This window comes from Culex quinquefasciatus, chromosome 2 (assembly GCF_015732765.1).
Source record: "Culex quinquefasciatus strain JHB chromosome 2, VPISU_Cqui_1.0_pri_paternal, whole genome shotgun sequence".
Classification (NCBI taxonomy): Eukaryota; Metazoa; Arthropoda; class Insecta; order Diptera; family Culicidae; genus Culex; species Culex quinquefasciatus.
The window spans coordinates 74775234-74790707 of NC_051862.1; the positions used below are offsets into that span (position 1 = coordinate 74775234).

General features: G+C 35.8%; 1 protein-coding gene across 10 annotated transcripts in view; it reads left to right on the top strand.

The window, feature by feature from the left end:
* LOC6047677 (serine/threonine-protein kinase 10) overlaps window positions 1-15474 on the top strand; it is a 104431-nt gene that overhangs the window by 34262 nt on the left and 54695 nt on the right. Inside the window, exon 1 of one of the 10 annotated variants that reach the window (XM_038255109.1) lies at window positions 3315-3336. The exons of the other annotated variants lie outside the window; for them this stretch is intronic. The gene's annotated coding sequence lies outside the window, so the exon portion shown is untranslated. Of the gene's footprint in view, window positions 1-3314; window positions 3337-15474 lie in introns of those variants that run through there. 10 annotated transcript variants of the gene reach the window in all.

Below are 15474 nucleotides of genomic sequence, written 5' to 3' on the forward strand. Positions count from 1 at the left end.
GGTGCCTTCGGTATGCCCAAAGAAGCCCTTTTGCGTCATTAGTTTGTCCATATAATTTTCCATACAAATTTCGCAGCTGTCCATACAAAAATGATGTATGAAAATTCAAAAATCTGTATCTTTTGAAGGAATTTTTTGATCGATTTGGTTTCTTCGGCATAGTTGTAGGTATGGATACGGACTACACTGGAAAAAAATGATACACGGTAAAAAAAATTTGGTGATTTTTTTTATTTAACTTTTTATCACTAAAATTTGATTTGCAAAAAAACACTATTTTTAATTTTTATTTTTTTTGATATGTTTTAGAGGACATAAAATGCCAAATTTTCAGAAATTTCCAGGTTGTGCAAAAAATCATTGACCGAGTTATGAATTTTTTAATCAATACTTATTTTTTCAAAAAATCGAAATATAGGTCGCAAAATTTTTTCAACTTCATTTTTCGATGTAAAATCAAATTTGCAATCAAAAACTACTTTAGTAAAATTTTGATAAAGTGCACCGTTTTCAAGTTAAATCCATATTTAGGTGACTTTTTTGAAAATAGTCGCAGTTTTTCATTTTTTTAAATTAGTGCACATGTTTGCACACTTCTGGAAAAAATATTTTTGAAAAGCTGAGAAAATTCTCTATATTTTTCTTCTTTGGACTTTGTTGATACGACCTTTAGTTGCTGAGATATTGCAATGCAAAGGTTTAAAAACAGGAAAATTCATGTTTTCTAAGTCTCACACAAACAGCCCACCATTTTTCAATGTCGATATCTCAGCAACCAATAGTCCGATTTTCAAAGTTAAAATATGAAACATTTGTGATATTTTCCGATCTTTTCGAAAACAATATTTTCAAAATTTTCAAATCAAGACTAACATTTCAAAAGGGCCAAACATTCAATTATACGCCCTTTTAAAATGTTAGTCAAAAATTAAAATTGAAGAAAATAGACCGATTTCGTAGAGAATTGCTCAAAGGTTTCATTTCTTAACATTGAAAATCGGTACAAAAGTTTCCAAAATATCGCGAGTTGAGAAATGAGAGCAAATAAGATGACACTTAGAAACACTCATTTACACAAAATTTAAACTCAACGAGCTCTCAGAAAATATCAATCCGATCAACGAAGTCAAAAAGAGAAAATTTTATGGATTGTTTATTAAATTTTTTTTCTCAGATTTATGATTTCTCTTCATTTGGTATTTTCGAATTGCAAAAAAAAAAACTGAACACCACCGAGACACCAGATTGATCAGAAAATCCTTTTTCAAGATATAGATTTTCGCAAAATTGTATGGAGCCTTGTATGGAAAAACTACTAATCAGATGGCTTCTTTTGACATAGAAATGTATTGAAAACGAATCATCAAAAAAAATATATACTAAATTGAAAATATCATCATCATAGTTAGAAAGCTCATGTCAATAAAACAAAATGCTCGCTCTACAGCATTGCCTTGGCGTTCTCGATAGTGAGATTCCTACTCAAAACTTGGTGTCCGAAGGCTTGATTGCTGAGATAATTGCAAACCTCTTTTTACACCTTAGCTTCCATCCACCCCGGGATTCGAACTGAGGACCATTGGATTGTGAGTCCAACTGCCTACCAGCGACTCCACCAGGACAGAACCCAGGGAGACGACTCCTACACCTCGATTGACCTAACGACCTAACCTCTAAAACCGGCGCCAACATTTACTTCCCCGTCCGACGGAAGGCGTGATCAGACAAATCTCGTCTCGAAAAATGCCACCGGGACCGTCTAGGAACGAACCCAGGCCGACTGATTTCAAGACAAACAACGCTGAGCGATCAACGACCCACTTAATAGCCTCCAGTTGGGTGCGGCAGGGCGACTCATTGTACCACACACCACAAGTGATGATAAGACCCGACAACGATGATTATGATGCCGCGGCGTAGATAACGGCGGGCACACGCGTTTAACGCAGATTATGCCGCCGCCTTTGCATTGTGCGCCTCTGAAAGGGCCCTCTATCTCTATACACGCCGAAATTGATAACCTTAGATAACTATCAATTTTGTTCTGAATGAAATTTCCACGCTTGCCGAACCGGCGGGCACGAATTGTGGATTAGGCAAATCGAAGAATATTCACACACACACAAACGCACACGTGCCTCGGAAACCTCGCTCCGGTTATAATCGGTAAATCTCTCCGCGGCCAAAGAGCAGCAGCAGGAAGTAGAAGAAGAAGAAGTAAAAGTGATGAGCAATTTAGTATTCGACGCGCGCCGCAATAACTGCTGATGCTGCTACAGGGCCTTCTATAAGGCTAATTTAATGCTTCAATCTATATCTGTAACGCACTGCTCGCGTATAAAGCAGTTCACAGCTCTGGGTGGCTGCACTAAGCCGGTCTGATCAGGAGATCCGGCGCAGACAGTCGGGCGATGCGGTAAAAGTTTACACACACACGCACACACATTGATAGAATCGAGGATGAAGATGTAACATTATTAATTTGGGGAAATAAGCTGTTACTTCATGCGTTTTCTATGTGGATTTTGATTCATCATTTATAGCTGGTTTTACGGTTAGAGATTTTACCTCACAAACAGAAGGTTCAGGGATCAATTCCCGGGCAGTCCCCTTGAAATTACAGTTCAAACATACTTCGGCAGACCGAAATTTTTGAGTCCATTTGCCACCATAACTGAATACAATCCTCTTTGGATCATCGACTGACATAATCATCATCGTTGTTGACGCCGCCGTCGTCTTCACCATGGGATGACAATGAACTCAAATTGATGGAAAAACGCAATCGGCGGCGGCCGGACGATGCAACCGGCATCGTTGGCCAAAATCCGCCGCCGTCGGTTGAGCAGTTTTCAAGTGTTGTGTACACACATACAGAGAAATGGCCATTAAGGTATAGCCTGCCGGCTGGTGCTTCATATCGCAATCGTGTGCGCGCCATTATCTCCTGAAATCGATTTGGGAATTGAAAATGTGCCTCAACACGCTGGCGAAACGATCACGTCTCATGTGAGTTCGGTGTGTATGTGTGTGTGGGTTGTACACGTCGTTTTGGGTAATTTGTTGAGGGGTGTGTGTGTGTTTTGCAAGGCTGTACTGAGAGATACACACACACATGAACATGTGGTTGATATGATGCACTTTGGATATTATTGGTAAATGATGTGTTGAAGTGAATGTACTTGAGTCGTGAGCGATGTTTTCATTTTTCTTTTCAAGTGATATTGTCTTTTTTGTAGACTTAAATCTTATCGAAACCCTTGACTAATTTGAGCTTCTCTTTTCTCTTTACAGGTAAAAAAAAACATTTCAAAAGCACGCTCTGAGAAATTTATTGTAAGTAAAAAGCCGAATCCCAGATCGCTTTGCAACGTTCTACAAAGCTGTCTGATCTGCTTCAAATTCATAAACTGTAGATTGACAAGAGGAGTCCATGGAGTCTGCCGTGGATAAAGTTGCGTAATCATCAGCAAATCAAACAACGCCACTCAATTGCCAACGCGCTTTGGAATGCCATTCCAGGTGTTGTACAATTCCTAAATCTTCACGTCTTCGCGGTTCGTGTACTTGTAGCAGGTACAGCGAGTACCGCCGCGACGACCGGCGCGCAGATACACATATCGCATTACTCAATTAGATAAAACGATCACGTTTGCTCGAAGAGAGATACCTGGTATGAAATTTTAAAATCACGATTAGGAGTAGAAAGGAGCAGCAAAAACACGAAATCGCATGTATTTTTGTTTTTCGTTTTTTTGCAGCCCCGGTCAGTTAGCCAACTCGACTTAAGTAGAGCACACACGTACACAGAGATTTGCGCGCGGGGAGGGTTCGATCGAGTTCGATTCGTCGGAATAAATGTGAAATAGGCACATATCTAACAGCACACAACTTATCGTGCGAGTGCTAATTATTCTGACACCGTACGCGCGCGACGACGACCAACTCGTCGGAGTTTTGCGCCAGAGTGTAGAAGCAAAAACACACGACTAAAAGGCACAAATTAATGGGCACACAGTTAGCGGTGTCTCCAACGGGTGTTGACGAGCCACACCGAGTGCCACCGTGCCGGGGCAGTTACGCAAATCTGACAGCTATTATGGCAAACGCTTGAGAGAGTCACCGGAGCTGAGTTGAAGTTGCTCAGAAGGAGGTGTTGAAACTTGTTGTTTAAATTTACAAAATAATTGGCGGTTTAAGAAATTGATCTTTTAAGATTTTTTTTAGCAGCAATTCAAGAGCCACCTTCTAAATCCCTGGGCTTTGTCATAATGAGTGTCATAGGTTTGATGCTTGTTTGGCAAAGAGTATGATTTGATTCGATGTGGAATTAAAATCGAAGTGTTCAGTATATTGCTGAAGCTTCCATTTTTACACATGGACACCACTTCATGCTGCGAGAACCCACTTTGGCGTAGTCTCAGGGCTTAATCGATGGCCGGTAAGCTGTCATCGAGACAAGGAGGTTCTCTGATAGTGGAAATATCACATTTGTACAATGAACCGCTACATATGTGATTTTTCCTATCTTAATGTGGGTGTCAGGTTAGGATGCGGGTTTAAAAAAATAGTGATTGTAGAATTTAGGATTTTAACTATAAATATCAACTTTTTATACTTTGCCTTTAGTTATTTAGGGACAAAATTAGTAACAGTGAATTTAGTAATTCAATCAGAATCGGTGATTTTCATTCAAGTAGCATAAAAACCATTCTAATTTGTCAAAATTTTCATAGAGTCTCGATCAATCAATAGTGAAATGATATCGGACTAAATTCGTTGATCTGTTGAACTAACGGTTGTCGGATTATGATTGTATCGACCATTGTTGCGAATCGAGGATCTACTGGAATTCTGACGAACAAATGGTCGTCTCTTTTTCAATTCACGACTTGTAAAATATCAACTGTTATTATTTTTTTTTTAAAGAAGCCAGACAGGTTTTAAAAGAAACGATTTTTTTTGGTTAATAATTAAAATGTCGGGGATTTGAGATAAGAGTAGCTTTCGGATAGGTTGCTTTAAATCTTGTATTCAATTCAAGTTAGGTAGTTATCCGCAAATGAATGTTTGGACTTATACGAATAATTGAACATTTTGGACTTATGAATAACACACAACTGTGCATTTATTCTAGAGTCAGATCCATACAGCGTCAGTGTTTATTTGGTCGAAGTGTACTAATTCATTGGCAGATCTGATTCTAGTTGTAATGTACGACAAGACTACTGACGGACGTGACAGGACGAGGGCCCAGTTTAGAGGTTTCGACATCAACGATGTGCGGCTGGATCACCCTCCCAAAAAAAAAAAAAAAAAAAAAAAAAATTCAAGAGCCACCTTCTAAATCAAAGCAGAATGCAGCCGTTGCAACCCCTCTGTGCCTCTAGAATAGAATCAAAATTCAAACGCTAATGAGCTGTTCCGACATTCTGCAAACCCAACTTTTTTCAAACGTTAGCCAAAAGTAAACATCACATCAGTGGTCTCCCATCAGCGAGATTTTCAAAACAAAATAACAATGCGTGAAAATAACCTGTAGCGTTGAGCGTTCAGAAGCAAGGCACAGGAGAGACACCCACTGCGTTGTTAAATGATTATTTTCAAAACAATCGTTTGCGATGAGATTTGTTACTTTTTTTTTGCACTTGGATCTACGAATCTGATTTTAACTAAAAAAAATTACTTTTAGTTTTAATTACTTTGGAAATATTTAATTATTGTTTACGAATCGTCTAAATCCAATTTGCTTATTTAATGTGAATTGAGATTTTGAAAAAGTGGAAGTGGAATCAAATCTCATATTTCAAAAGAGCCAAACATTCAATATCGCCCTTATTTGAAATGTAAAATTTCAGTCGCTTTATCTTGAAAACGGTCACTTTATCACAAAATCTGTGAAGAACTTTTCGAATGCTAGTTTAACTGAAGTTTTTTTTACTATAATTTTTTATATTTTTATATTTTTTCAGAAAACATCATATTTAAAAAATGTATATAACTCTAAGGCTGTCCCTCCGGATTTCGGTAAATTGAAATTTAGCGAAAAAAATTATTTGAAAATCGGTAACTTGTTGAGTAAATCAAAATAGACCGATGTTCACAGTGGGGAAAAATTCTAAAACTTTAAAAAAAAATAATCACGTGGTTGCTGGATGGCCCCTTTATGATAAACTGATTTATGTAGGGTTTATTCTAATACAACGCAACGATTTTTTCATCGCACACCCTTATGTAGGCCAAATTACGGTTAAATTAATCAAACAATAATAATCACGTGATCACATGTCCTTGTACTGTCTATTAGGCTGGTACAAATATTTTTAAAAGTTTTTGTCACCCCCGCCTTCAAAATTAGCCCAAAAAATCAGGGGGCAAAAAAAATATTTTTACAATAAACTTCAAAATTTCAATGATAATTCAAGGGCAACCTGCTGAAATCAAATTAAAATACATTCTCCTGCGTTTAAAATCATTTTTAGCATGTTTGAGTTTATTAAAAAATCTTAAGAGTTTTTGAAAATTTTCGATGCAAAATCTTTTTTTTCGATACAATTTTTGTTTTTGTCAGATCTTAGATTTTTTGAAAACTAATGATTGCAAAACAACTGAACTAGTGTAACATGCATTTTAAAACACTTTTTTCATTTAAATGTGAAGATTATGGCTTGTTATTTAAATTTTTATATTTTTTTATTTTTGCCCCCAGGGCCAGGGCCGAGGGACAAAAACTTTTTTAAATATTTGCATCGGCCTTAATGTTTTATAATAAAATCATAACCTACAGTTCCTCAAATTAACAAAAAACTATGATTTATTTTGAAACTAAAATTTCGTGACGTTGCAACGCAACGAAAAACCCTGTTTTCAAAAACAGTGCGTTGCAACGTCACAAAATGTAAGTGGTCTTTAAAAATCGAGGTTTGATTTTTTCGAAGAACTAATGATTGCATTCGATTTGTTGGCCAATTTTACACTAAAAATGGAAGAAGAACATAAAATTTGCCATTTAACAGAGCAGAGTTAATGGCGAAACATAGATTGGGTCAGGATTGAGAAAAAGTCACGCGTTGCAACGTCACGCTACATATTCCCCTCTCAAAAATAGAATATTTGCTTAAAATAATGTTTCAACATTGTTTCTTATAGGAAATTTAATGTACTTTTCGAATCTGTAATAACATATGTACCTTTAAGTTTTCAATGTATTTTTTGAGTTACAGCCAAAAAACTGAAAAAAGAAAAGTCAAAGCGTTGCAACGTCACGGCGGAATGTGTCTTTTGCATTTTACCTGCCGAGTTGTTTTGCAATCAATAGTTTTCAAAATATCCACGTAAAAAAAACTTACTTTGGCATTTCACAAAAATTGCAAACATTTTTATCGATTCCAGACATGCTAAATATGATTTTGAACGCAGGAAAATGCATTTCAAATTGTTTTCAGTTGGTTAGACTTCTATTTCCTTTAAAATTTTGAAGATTTTTGAAAAAACAATTTTTTTTGCCCCCAAAATTTTTGGAACGATGTTGAAGGGGGTGGGCTAATGTCAAAAAAATAAAACTGTAGGTTGTTTCGAAAATATTTTTTTTTGCGGGAGTGCTTTAGCTTCATAAAATATTTTCGAATAGTTTTTTTTAAGAAAAAAAAAAAATGCCATGAAATCGATGTGCTTTATCAAAAAATGTGTAGTGTCATTTTCGATTGCATTTTTAATTTTCATCTAAAATAGTTTTTATATTTTAATTTACAATATTTTAGATAAACTAGCAACAAAAGACGGAAAGTCACATTAATCGCATTAGAAAGAATCAACGAATAGATTACATTTGCCTCGTATCAAAATGTGGTCAAAGACAAACTTGTAGGAAATTGGACGAGCTATCTGAAAAAAATACACTGATACAAAAATACACGCAACTTATGAAATTTTTCAATTTTTTAGTTTAAAGGTCAAATTTAAAGGTTCAAATTTTTTTAGGAAATATTCTTAGATGTTAAGAAAAGATTCACGAAAAATGGCAAACTTTTAGGAAATCGGACGAGCTTTCCGGTAAAAATATTTTCGAGACAAAAAAAGTTTATCACAAAAAAAAAATGCCAAAACCCACCAAAAGCCCTATTTTTTATTTTTTAAACCGCTGTATCTTTACAAGGATTGGGCTTAGAACAATAGTCAATATGGAGACTTTTATGTAAAATTGTCAGGAGAATCGATTCCCACTATATGCTTTTGGAAATTTTGACGTTAAGCCCACTTTAAAAAAACAGCATCAAGAATGTTTTTTTTAATTTTAATTTTTATTTTTTTTAAGAGAGGCATAGCATCCTGCATTTTTTGTGAGTCTTTTTGTAACATCTTAGGCTATTTCCTCAAAAATGTTGAACGAAGAAAACTGATATCACCTTTAAATTTAACTTATAAACTAAAAAATTGTAAAAATCTAATGGATGTGGCGTGTATTTTTCTTTCAGTGTATTTTTTTGAAAGCCTGTCTTTGTCCACTTTTTGGTACGATGCAACGGCTTTGAGTTTCAGTAATTAAAAAAAAAACAAAAATATTTAAATAACTTACGCCCTTTTCAAATATCATTTTTGCACGGGTCCCCCACAGACCGTTATTATGAAGAAAAAATTTCCACCCAAACCAATGATTGGACATGGTTTCTGGGACCATTCTGCACCTCTAGGCCAAGTTTCAAAATATTTGCCGGCAGAAATTTCGAATACGGTCAGTTTTAGTATTTTTAGTTGAAATTAAGGGGAAATCACATGTAAAATGCATAGGAAAACTTCAAAGTTTCAATGCTTAAACTCTGAAACGTTACTGATCATGGTTTTAAATTGTACTTACATGTAGCAAAATGATATAAAACGATTTACGGAACTGACTTAGCCGGATTAAGCCGTAGTTAAGTGACTTAAGTACATTATTTACAAGTTTATATCTAAATATTTTTAAATCTCCTACATTAGGCAATTTTAAGTCTAGGAAGACTAGATTGCATAAAAATAATTAAAATGGGGTGACTTTGAGCCAAGGGGTGACAATGTACAAAAGATTGTTTTGATAAGCATTAAGTTTATGTCAATATTTGTTTGTAGACTGCTTAATTTGGTCTATTTATGTTCCCAAACCCAAAAATAATTTGATGATATTGCTTCGCAGATCGCAAATTAATATGTTTGAATAGGCCTATTGATTTTAAATCACCTATAAGTGACAGATTTAAAATGCTGCGCACATGTTCCAGTTCTGAATCGATTCGTTCTGAATATAAATAAAAGAAAAACAATTATGTGACGTGTCAAGTTTGTAATCAAAAATCACATTGTTTTGTTTTAAAACGTTTAGAAATTTGAATGAAATGCAGTGAGTATTTCAGCTGTAATTTAGCTCAAACATTTTTGTTGCCCTGTATAATGATTATAATTAGCAAAAGTTTAATGGCACAACTTCCCACAGGATTAATATCTCAAACTAATTATGATTTTGCAAAATTGCAGGTAATCATCACAAAAACTGTATTTTATAATTGATTAATGTATTGTTGATACAGTTTGATCATCAATGAAATTCATCAAAACTTATTATTGATCAGCAAGTACTTTTACTGATAATATATTTAGTTAAAACAAAACCTACTCCTGTCTCATGTGAAAACACAACCACTCATCCACTATTTTAACAATCCCGACATATCTTAAGAAAATGTGAAAATAGTATAGTCTGATATGTATAGGTTATTGAACTTATAAATATTTACATATGAAGGACGATTTAAGTTTTCAATGTAGTTTGTGTCTTAAAACTCTTGTCAGGCTAGGTTTTTATTTAACTTTTATGGAATTTTTCAAAATTGTGGGAGAGGACAACAATATTTGCAACGAGTAATCCTTATAATTCAAGCTTATCGAGCTTGTTGTTAAGCTATTTAGTTATTAAACAAACGTAAAATTTGGTACAATGTCACCCCTTGGCTCAAAGTCACCCCATTTTAATTATTTTTATGCAATCTAGTCTTCCTAGACTTAAAATTGCCTAATGTAGGAGATTTAAAAAATATTTAGATATAAACTTGTAAATAATGTACTCAAGTCACTTAACTACGGCTTAATCCGGCTAAGTTAGTTCCGTAAATCGTTTTATATCATTTTGCTACATGTAAGTACAATTTAAAACCATGATCAGTAACGTTTCAGAGTTTAAGCATTGAAACTTTGAAGTTTTCCTATGCATTTTACATGTGATTTCCCCTTAATTTCAACTAAAAATACTAAAACTGACCGTATTCGAAATTTCTGCCGGCAAATATTTTGAAACTTGGCCCAGAGGTGCAGAATGGTCCCAGAAACCATGTCCAATCATTGGTTTGGGTGGAAATTTTTTCTTCATAATAACGGTCTGTGGGGGACCCGTGTTTTGAGTACAATCGGCTCCATATACACAAAAATGGATTATATAGACCTAGAATAACATGTCTAAAAAGTTTCACTGAAATCGGAGAGAGTACAAAAGTACCGAAGTGTAAACAAAGAGTCTATCATGCTCGTTTCTTATGTAAACATCAACTGACGTGAGCAGGATAGACTTTTTGTTTATGCTTCGGCCCTTTTACATTATTTTGCTTGAATTCCTGATTTGAGCTGGAATTGCTCTAATAAAGGGATTATTGTATGGTACCACCCTAACAAAATTTGATAATTCGACGGTAACATTTCAAAAGGCATCATGTACATTTTGACACTTTCTGGGTTATTGCATATTCTAAAAGTACTCCTAATAAGCTACCTCTCCACCAAAAATGAGCAAAAGTTACTTCAGTAAAGTCTGTTTAATCATGATTTTAAATAAAGTAACATAAACAAAATCTCTGCCATCAGCAGTCCCTTTTTTTATAGCCCTGTCAACCTGTCAAACAAAAACTACATAAACCTCGTGACGAAAAAAAAAGCATCATGAACAAAGCGCCATGTACATTCGGCGAAGAAAAACGAATCATAACAAAGCGTCCCCCTCAATGACAGCAGGGTAATATAGACGTTGGTGATTTCAAAAGAAGTTATGTTTGTTTTTCTTAAATAAAACGACGGAAATAATGTTTTATTGAATTTGCATGATCAAGTATCAATGAAAGCAACGTTTTTCATCGTTTGTTATTATTAGAACATCTTATTTTGCTTTTATATTAAAATGGGAATTGAAAATGGATGCTCAACATTCAAATGCGTTTTTCTCAAAACGCATGGTTTGTACATGATGCTCTTTGAAATGTTGGCGTCGAATTGTCTAACTATATGTTTTCAATCAAATTAAAAAGCTTCATAACTACACAATTGGCGGGAAAATCAAACTTCCACTGAATATTACCATCTGGACTACTCCAGTGTATTCTAGTTTAAAGCTAAAGCTAGAGTAGTCATCAATTAGACACTTTAGGTTTTTTACCATTAATGATTTAAGACTAATTCCTGTTTTAGATATTGTTTTATACAACGAAATGATGTTGATTCCAAATCAATTCCACAACTAAGATATTTAGATCAGCACTTCAAAACGTAAAGCCTCCAGAAGACCAACACTCACGCGCGTCAGCAACGTCACTCATACTGCCAATTAGTCAAGTGATCCGACCCGAGAGCTGCTCAATCGCTCTCCTACAATTACTGACCCGGCAGACGAAAGCGCAGCCAAGCATTGCACTAATTTCTGGCTTTGTGTGTACACACGCCACAAGTCGCCGTCTGCCACTTGGAACCGACCTTGGCCAACGTGCGACCTTTTCTGCGGTGAAATCGGAAGTCTTCTGCCGAAGGACGACCCCCTTTGAAAAAGAGTATACAAGAGAATGGACTCTGTTTTCGGGGGCTGTGGAATGCGACCTTAGATTTTGCGTACGCTCACACTTTCCTGACCTGTAATTATATTTGGAAGAGTTGAAGTAACGCGCCGCGACTCGGTCATTAGACCGTCCCAGGTAGTTCGTGGAACGGGTTGTAACTCACACTAGCGCGCTGCGCTGACCTTGGCGCTTGTTATCACTTCCCGATGTCGGCGTTGACGGCCATCATCGACCATCATCGTCGTCGTCGCTACACCGACGCACGTGTTTTCGACTTGTTCTTCTTGCCATCCGTTGATGATGATCCGCTGAGTAGAATCGCTGCGTGTGTACCACAGGTGGGCGGCGCGCGGTCACTCGCCGCCGCTTTTACGTAACGAGCTCCGGTCGTTTTACACGAGCGGGGCGGGGGAGCTTCCACGGTAGCCAGTGCCGACAGTATCAGTTTTCACGCGTTCAGAACTCTCGCACCTCTCTGGGAATGAAGCCGTCCAAGTGGGTGCTGCTGCTGCGTTGGCAAACATGTGACGCGCACAATACCTGGCCGGAATCGTTTGACCTTTCCATGTGGCAGAGTTGTGTTGATTGACAGGTCCGTTCAGGGTGTGTAGAACTTGTCCTTGCCGCGCGCCACCCCCGATTATCCGGCGTAACATCAGAAAAACTGAAGAATATCAAAGTATGACTTCTACCAGCCACGTACTCAACTAAGCATCCGTCCCCAAGTCTACCGACAGGTGAATACCTCAGTCTACCTCTCATGAAATAAACATTAGCTTTGCGAGTAAACTGCAAGTCTCACGGACCAGGTTCTCCGCGAGGATTCACCGTGGTGTCATCATGGCTGTGGCAGCACATCTCACAACATTAGCGCGACTCGAAACGTAAACACCGCATCGAATAGGTCATCATCGCAGCAGGGATCGTCACCTCTTCTGTACTAAGTAATACGGACGGACAAACTCCATGGCGGTGTGGTGGTAGATCGGACCGTGAGTTCACCGCTCCAAGTGCGCGCTGTGATTTTATATGATTAATCATAGGGCAACGGTGGGGATGTCGAATGACACAATCTCTCATTCCAGGTGCGTTACGAATTGCCCCAAGAGAGTTGTTTATTTTTTAACCCCAGCATCATGTGGGGTGAAGAAGAAGCAGTGCGGGATGGTTGCGATTTACGGTTCGAACACGACTGTTGATTTGAGCATTTTATTGATTACTATTCTAGGCCGCGGCCGGTCGCAGATGAAAGGGTGACACCAGGTCCGTGCAGGGGAGGGGAGAAGGTGGAACCATTCAGGTTTTTATGGCTCGGCCGATCGATGAGGAATTTGAACCAAGGTCGAGTTGCATAACGCGATCTAATGGGTATATGCATTATGGAAATGATGGTTCGTCGAAGCGATGCTGCGGTTTCGAGCTTTTTTTATGAGAAAAGGAAACGTCCGATGTAGAATTAGGAATTATTATGCATGATTGCATGGATTACTAGCACATAAGTGATTGAAATTAGATTCGCTTGGCTAATTAAAAATGAAATCGGTACAACTATATTGAGATATGTTCAATATGTGGAATTACCTTAAGAGTTTTTTTTTGTCAACCAGTCAACATTCTTACATGTGATTAAATTATAACCCAAGTTCTTTCTTGTCAATATTAATGATTGCAGTACATTTGAGAATACTCGAGACGTATCACCCAACATAAAAAAAACGACCAGGCCTGTTGCTTTAACCGCAGGGAGGATTCTGTCAACAGATGACATTTCACAGAGTCTACTAAGTATACTCACTCTCTGAACCAAAACAAATAAAGATGATGCATTCAATTTCAACCTTAAACATCCAAATAAATAACAACATGGAAAGAAGCTTTATCGTGAATCCTACTAAAATTTATTTAAAAATTCCCAAAAAAAACTAGTTGTTTTTAGACCACGATATTTTTAGTTAGAAATCCTAAAAAAAATCCTAGATTTGACAGCTGGAACAAGATCTAAAAACTAGGAAAATTAGCTAGAATAATAGTAAATTTTACCAATTTGCCAGCTGGAAATATGCTGTCAGTTATTAAAACTGTGTGCTTCGGTTCGTCTGTAAGCTAGGGGAACTATACCCTTTCGTTGATGATAAATTACAGCTTAACAAAAGTGTTTTTGACGGTTCCAAAGTAATCAATAGCTCAAATTAAAGTGAGCAAGCAACTCTTCATTGTTGATACATCTGAAAATGTTGATTTAATAGCGGAAAACGGCAATATTGATGAGATTGTGTCGAACGGCTTAGTGTGATTAAAATGGGAATATTTTCCCTAATTAGGCTAAATATTATGTTTTTTTTGCGTGTTTTTTTGTTAGTTAAACATTTTTCGGCTGTTCCAACCATTTTGGAATAATTTTTAAAATAATAATGATATATGAAAATTGAAAAATCATTATCTTTTGAAGGAATTTTTTGGTCGATTTGGTGTCTTTGGCAAATTTGTAGGTAAGGATAAGGACTACACTGAAAAAAATGATACAAGGTAAATTTTTTGTGATTTTTAATTTCACTTCTTGTCACTAAAACTTGATTTGCAAAAAAACACTATTTTTAATTTTTTTCATTTTTTGATATGTTTTAGGGGACATAAAATGCTAACTTTTCAGAAATTTCCAGAATGGGCAAAAAAGGTTCGACCGAGTTATGAATTTTTGAATCAATACTGATTTTTTTCAAAAAATCGAAATACTGGTTGCAAAAAAATTTTCAACTTCATTTTTCGATGTAAAATCAAATTTGCAATCAAAAAGTACTTCAGTAAAATTTTGATAAAGTATGAAACATTCGTAAAATTTTCCGATCTTTTCGAAAACAATATTTAAAAAAAAATTAAATCAAGACTAGAAAAGAAAAATATATATTATTTTTTTCAAGAGTGGGCAAACATGAGCACTTATTTAAAACAATGAATAAGTGAGACTTTTTTTAAAGTTACCCAAAACTGGCTTTAACTTGAAAACGGTGCACATTATCAAAATTTCACTGGAGTACTTGTTGATTGCAAATTCGATTTTACATCGAAAAATGTAGTTTAATTTTTTTTGCGACCAGTATTTCGAATTTTTGAAAAAAATCAGTATTAATTCAAAAAATCATAACGCAGTCGAAGATTTTGTGCCCATTCTGGAAATTTCTGAAAAGTTGACAATTTATGTCTCATAAATCAGAAAATGAAAAAATAGTGTTTTTTGCAAATCAAGTTTTAGTGACAAAACGTGAAATTAAAAAGCTTAAAAAAAAATTACCAGCAACTTTGCGCAAGACATCAAATCGATCAAAAGATTCCTTCAAAAGATACAGATTTTTTTAATTTTCATGTATCATTTTTGTATGGACAGCTGCTAAATTTGTATGGAAAATTATATGGTCAAACTAATGATAAAAAATGACTTCTTTGGGCATACCGAAGGCATCAAAAAAGTTTCAGTCGGATTAAAAAAATACAAAAAAAAAATCGAATTACCGAAATCTCAGAGAATTGCTCAGCGCCTTTTCAACTTTTGAAAAATTACCCTAGAATACTTCTGTACGACAGTAAAAAATTCAATTAATTTAATCTAATTCAACTAAATTAACTTAATTGAACT